The 6000-nt window shown below is 39.0% G+C and overlaps 1 long non-coding RNA gene and 1 pseudogene across 1 annotated transcript; both read left to right on the top strand.

Annotated features, from left to right (window-relative positions):
• The first annotated feature begins 240 nt into the window (after nucleotides 1-240).
• Nucleotides 241-1810, top strand: LOC149040237 (uncharacterized). Its single transcript, XR_016179901.1, has 2 exons — nucleotides 241-669; nucleotides 952-1810. It is a non-coding gene; the product is annotated as an uncharacterized LOC149040237 (long non-coding RNA).
• A 458-nt stretch (nucleotides 1811-2268) lies between these two features.
• LOC149040236 (uncharacterized) lies at nucleotides 2269-3892 on the top strand (annotated as a pseudogene).
• Nucleotides 3893-6000: the final 2108 nt, after the last annotated feature.

The following is a 6000-nucleotide window of genomic DNA, read 5'->3' as shown; positions in this document are numbered from 1 at the left end:
ACTACTTCAGCCGATATAAATTGAACAGCACTTGGCCCTGGAGATGCAGCTGGAATGTAAACTTGGGAACCGCACTAGTTGTATTTTGAAGGTACTAATCTTGCATCTTCACCGTTGATTGCCGCGCAACTCAGAAACAATTTCGGCGGGCTTCAGATTGAAATACTCCGACTAAAAATAGAGATCAAATTTTCTTGATTGACACTTTCCTTCAAATTCTAGGGTCAAAACCATTATGGGATAGATTTAGAGGCAGTTTTGGTCGAATGTGACTCTCGGTGTACTCGGAGCAATCAAAGGAAAAGTTATAATCAAAGGAAAAGTTATATCGAAAATGGTCGGAGAGAAAAGTAGATCTGTCTACAGGAAGAAAAGAAAGAGAAATTTTTCTGGAAGGCGAAAACAGAAAGAAGAGTCTGAAGAAACAGCTCCTGATGTTGACGAAATCGCCGCCTCAACTCCGAGCACTTCGCGGGATGAAAATCAGCTCTCCGACTCGGACTCTAAAGAAACCGTTGGTTCCTCCAGAAAGAAAATTAAATATACCGCTTCTTTTATACAGCTCTGATGAAGAGTATACCTTCAATACCAAGGAAAGCAAGGGATATAGATTAATAAATGTGAAAAATTTATCCACGGCCGTCTCAAAGGCACACGTGTGTGAGAAAGGTGAGAAATTTTTTTAAATTTGTCTTTCTCTGTTCTCGATTATGACTTATTTCCCATATCATATCGACCCATAGTTCCAGTTTTTCCCTGCTAAATACGCTGATTTATCTATTAAATCTTGGATTGGGTAAGAGAAAGATTTTAAGGTATTGTGCATATACACTGTAAACAAAAAATTATGGGGAAAAATCACAGAATGTGTATTTCTGACTTGAGGTCTTTACTTTGCTCATAACAAAATTGCCCAATTTATCTTACAATTTTCACTTGATTTGTCTTTAGGCACCTTAACTCTTGAGGAAGATAAAAGTGCAAGAGTGGGGGTTACAGTTTTCCCTTCAGTGTAGTTCCTGTGAGGAATCCAGTCCACTTCCACCATCCAGTGGTGTGACCCAGTTAGGGAAATCATATGACATTAACCGCTGAGTCTTTTAGTAGGCTAAAAATCATGGAGAGGCTTTGTATCCCTGGTGGTGTTTGTACAAGAGTGGCAACACATGCAAAAGACAGTAAAAGATTGGCTAAGTCCAATTTGCAGGTTATGCAGAAGGAAAAGAGATGGCGTCAAGGGAAGCGACTTCTGAGGACTCATCGAGAGGAAGCCCTTCGAGAAGCTGAAGAAGTTACTTATGAACCAGGAGGCTTTTAAATTACTTTTAGATACTCCTGTGGACAAAATATGGACACTTGGGCCACTATAGTGGTTACATATTGTAAAAAATTAAGTTTGATTGCTATCTGTAAGTTTAAAGGCTATTTTCTCATTACGCAATAATTTTGTCTTCAAGAAAAGATATCTTGACAACAATTTATCCAATTGATCTGAAATTTTCAGCATTTGTTCCTTTTGATAAGTTTTGTGTTATAAGCAGAGCAATTTTCCATATGATGTATGTACTTAAAGTTATGAAGTGAAACACCACTCTGATTTTCCATGTCAAATTTAATTGATCATCATTTAAAATGTTTTCAACATATTAGAAATCCCTCTGCTTATAACAATAAGCAACATGTCTTCTTTGAATTGATACTAAAAACATTATTTTTTATTAATTTCAGAAGGAGTTATCTTTTCTTAAGTAACCCCTGGTAGAACCCAGCAGGTGGCTCAATTAATTGAGTGGTATCCTATTACAATTGACATGTTGAGTCTGAAATATATTTTTTCATGATCTTCAAGTCATAAGCTTTCCAGGGATATATAGTGTGCCTAAGTTTTGAAGTAAGTCCTAGCTGTGAAAAATGAGTGAAAAATGGGCATTTTTTCAGGTTTACCCCCGCCTTAAAGTTTGGTAAGCCTGAACAGAATTTGCTAGATCTAAAAATCACCAGGCGCACTTATCTCAGGAAACTAGTGACAGATTTTTTCGCAAAATAAACAAAAATTTGCCCAGTGCGTCCGGGCTCTTTGTTATGCTTTGTTTTGTTTCATTTTTTGGGCTGACAGCAATTCTCATTCCACAAATGCAATCATCCATAAATTTTGCCATCATTTGCTTTTTTCTTTGCGTTCATCGACGCTTGAGACGTTGCTTATTGTGAAGATTCGCTGAAAAAAGCTCTCAATTTCTTCTATTTACTAAGTTCCAAGCTGCCATTATGTCTGTAATCATAACAGCAGTTTTCAAAGCGACTATTGGATGGTTTGTGGATAAAGGCAGAGATGAGGCAGCAAAAAAGCTTAAAGATGGCGATGTAACAGATCAACAGATTCGCGGCATCATCATGCGAGAAATCGATGACATGAGATCCAAGCTGGATGGATTATCAAGGAAAGATTTGTTAGCAAGTATTAGCTTCTTTAGAGAAGGAGTAGAGTTGCTGTATGAAGTATTTGAAGATACAAGGTCGAGGAGTAAGTATGGCGCGGATACAGTACAAGCGGCTTGTGCGGAAACTTTGTCGCTCACTGAAGGAATGAAACGCTTGGAGCTTTCTAAATCTGCCAGAAGAAAGCTCGCTGATGCAAAGAAGAGATTCGAACGTGCTCGTGAAAGAGCAACTGATGCCTTTTCTAATGAAGCGCTATCACCAAATGACCGCATCTTCGCAATGCAGTACCGCGTAATGGCAACAGTATTAGAAAAAAAGACCATCCCGAGGATGTTTTAGCACCATGTAAAGCGTGCATTGGGGAGCTTAACAGTCTGCCGGTGGTTCAGCAAAGTCTTCAAGAACAGCTCAAGACAGGTATCAGGGCAGTGAAGGGTTTATTTAACAAGGAAGAACGACGCAAAGTTATTTCCGCGGTCTGTCTTATCAATCGTGTCGTCTACAATGTCATACAAACAGTACCCGCTAAAGAACTATTGCCAAAATGGCTCATGATTGATACAGGAGAGGAGAAAGTTGATCTGCTACGAGATGCGAGAGTAAGAGAGATACTTTGTAAACAGGGTATGGAGGACTGTAGTATATTACCGCGGATACTTGGTCATGATGGCGAAGAGGAGCACGGGTTAAAGGATCTGAGTGATATCGCTACCAACTCAAGCGGGCAATATATTTTAGCATACGTTGACTTGACAATCAAGGTGTTTGACAACAGTGGCAAGTTTGTGCAAGGTTTCAGACTTCCTCCTCTTATTGATGACAGCGGTAAACAACTATTGATTAAAACCTTGTCGTTTCTTCTGGCCACAGACATAAATGACAACATTTATGTCTTAGTCAGCGAAGAGAGTCGTGTGGACTCATACTGGATTTTCAAGTTTATGATCACACGTTTCGCGTCAGGACAATGGGCTTCGACTTTGAGCTGTGTAAAATGTCAGTCAGTGATAGTGGAAAAGTGGTGGTGCTGAAGGGTTACTTGAGCAAGAAATATTGGATTGTGGATGTTTATGAGACTAATGGTCAGTTAGTTTGCAGTTTTGGAGAAAAAATCTTGATTTACCCGTGCGAGATCACTACTGTAAGTGATGGCAGAGTTATGGTGGTGCAAAAACCATTGGATACAACCATTGTTCACATATTCAGCGAACAAGGTGATCATCTAAACAAGTTTTGTCTGCAAAGGTCTCTATTCTCTCCAAAAATTGCATTTCACAGGGAAAGTCAACAGATCGCCGTGGTCGGTGTTGAGAAATCTTTTTCAGACAAATTGTACGTAGAAATATACACCAAAGATGGCGAATTTGTGCGAAGTATTCCTATCCATATGGGAGAGTCTATCTCTTCTCTGCAAGGGATTGCAGTGACCACTGAGGGATGCATTGCGTAGTAGCCCGGTTTCCAGATTCAACAAGCAAAGTAATCTTCATTTAAAAAACGCACTGATTTTGCCTTCTTACTTTCACGTTTAGTTTAACAACTAATTATTATGAACGATAAATTAACCCTATTCATCAATAATCATGCAATTAACATAATAAGTACAATGCCTTTATTTTTCCCATGGCATGATGAAACTTGAGACTTGAGTTTCATGCCCAAAATAAAAGCTTTTATAGCCTCAATTTATTAGCAAATGCGATGCAGTTTTGAATTTTCTTGGAAAATAAGTATTGCATCATTGATCATATAGGGACTTTATCGATGGCTCCAAGCTTACGCTAGAGATATGATGTTTATTTGGAAACCAGCCTTGTGGTCCTCACTTCTTTAGATGTATTAATAAAATTGCACATTGTAACTGCCATATATCTCTTTGTAAAGCGAGGAAATATTTTTGTTTATGTCCGTGGCAAGGTGACACGATCTGACACAACAATAAGCTGAGATATTTGTTTATTCTCATTACCTGTTTACTGGATAATGTATGGATATTGTAAGGAGAAGCTGAATGTGATTCTCTTGTGTGTGTGAAAGAGGTTGATATCCAGTCTCCCCTAAATGCATGTGCGTCATTTTACATTTTAATCATGGTGTTCCTGCCTTTCGATGATTTTAACATTGGCCGTTGTCCGTCTGTTAAGCATAATGCGTGGACAGTTACTGCTGTGATAGGCCCAATGTTTGCTTAAATAGTTTTGAACACTTGTGCTTTTCTTGTCGAATGTTCCATTAATCAAATTTAGTATTTCATTTAGCTGTTGTTTCCTGCGTGACAATTTTTAAGCAAGACCAATTTCTGCTGTGAACTTTGTCGCGTGACAAAATCAAATGGTGAAAAATTAGTATGATGATCCTCGGAGATCAAATTAAACTTGTCAGTAAATGCTAATTAATTCATAGCTAGCGGAGCACGTGGGTGAGATGATGCGAATCCTTTGCTCTGCTTGGCTACTCAAGCAGGAAAAATGGAACTCTTGCCCGCAAACGAAAATTGTAAATTTTTTGTATTAATTGGAAACTGAAATATAATCAGTAAATCTTACCACTTGCTGAATTTGTTCTTGTTTTCCCTTATGTTCTTCTTTTTTGTATGATTTCGTTGAACTTCGAATACGACTCTTGCCCCACAGCTTCCAACTTCCCGTACCACGTTCTCCCACCTCTAGTTCTTTTGCAAGCCTTTGATTCCCAACTCCCGCCCCTCTCCCGTCTTCGGTTTGATTAAAAGGACTATTAATTGAACTAATTTCATATCCATCATGTTAAATTTTCGCTCTTCGCCGGAAGCAGCTGTTGTCGTGAGATGTATGAAAGCTGGCTCCAACAAATGATTCAAGTCACTACTCATCCATTGTTACACCGTTTGCATTTTTGAGCGTTCAGTTTAAGCGCTGATAGACTGTTATTGCACATTATTATTCGGCTGGTCTCGAAGTCACATTTTAAAACTACTCGGATTTCTTCGAGAAATTGCGATCTTTTTAAAACCTCTGCAGAAAGTTTTAAAAGTTGTTCATGCATTCTATGATACATTTATTCACTAGCGGTATGATTCAGCTATGTGATTGTGTGATTTTAACAGAAGCATTTGCAGAAACGAGGACTGGTTTTTCCATTGCCACATACAAAAATACTGAGGCTGATCAATATGGCCTTAGACGACGTTGGACCTAATTCGCTTTGCTCGCCGAATAATTCCGACTGCTAACACTGTTTACATGTTTCATGTTCTCTCATTCATGACGTATGACGTAACCGACTTCGAGAGGTATCTAATTACACCGGCTGATTTCAATTTTATGTTTCCTCTCGAATGAAATTATCTTTAATGCTTCGGTAGACCTTAATTGAAATTAAGTGGAAATAAATCCCTTTGCTGGGTACAGGTTTTTCACTGGTTGATGCGCAGTAAGAAACAACAAACGAGTGCCTTTTCAATTTCTGCTCCCGCTTCCCGCCCACGTGTAGATCCCTTCTCCCGCCGTCTTAAGCTTCTGCCTTCTGTTCTCCGAGCTCGTTCCTCTTTGTTCCCCTCCACGTTTGTGATGGAAGGCA

The sequence above is a fragment of the Pocillopora damicornis genome, chromosome 9 (genome assembly GCF_964200805.1).
Source record: "Pocillopora damicornis chromosome 9, jaPocDami1.2, whole genome shotgun sequence".
NCBI lineage: Eukaryota > Metazoa > Cnidaria > Anthozoa > Scleractinia > Pocilloporidae > Pocillopora > Pocillopora damicornis.
This window is presented reverse-complemented; position numbering and strand designations above follow the sequence as displayed.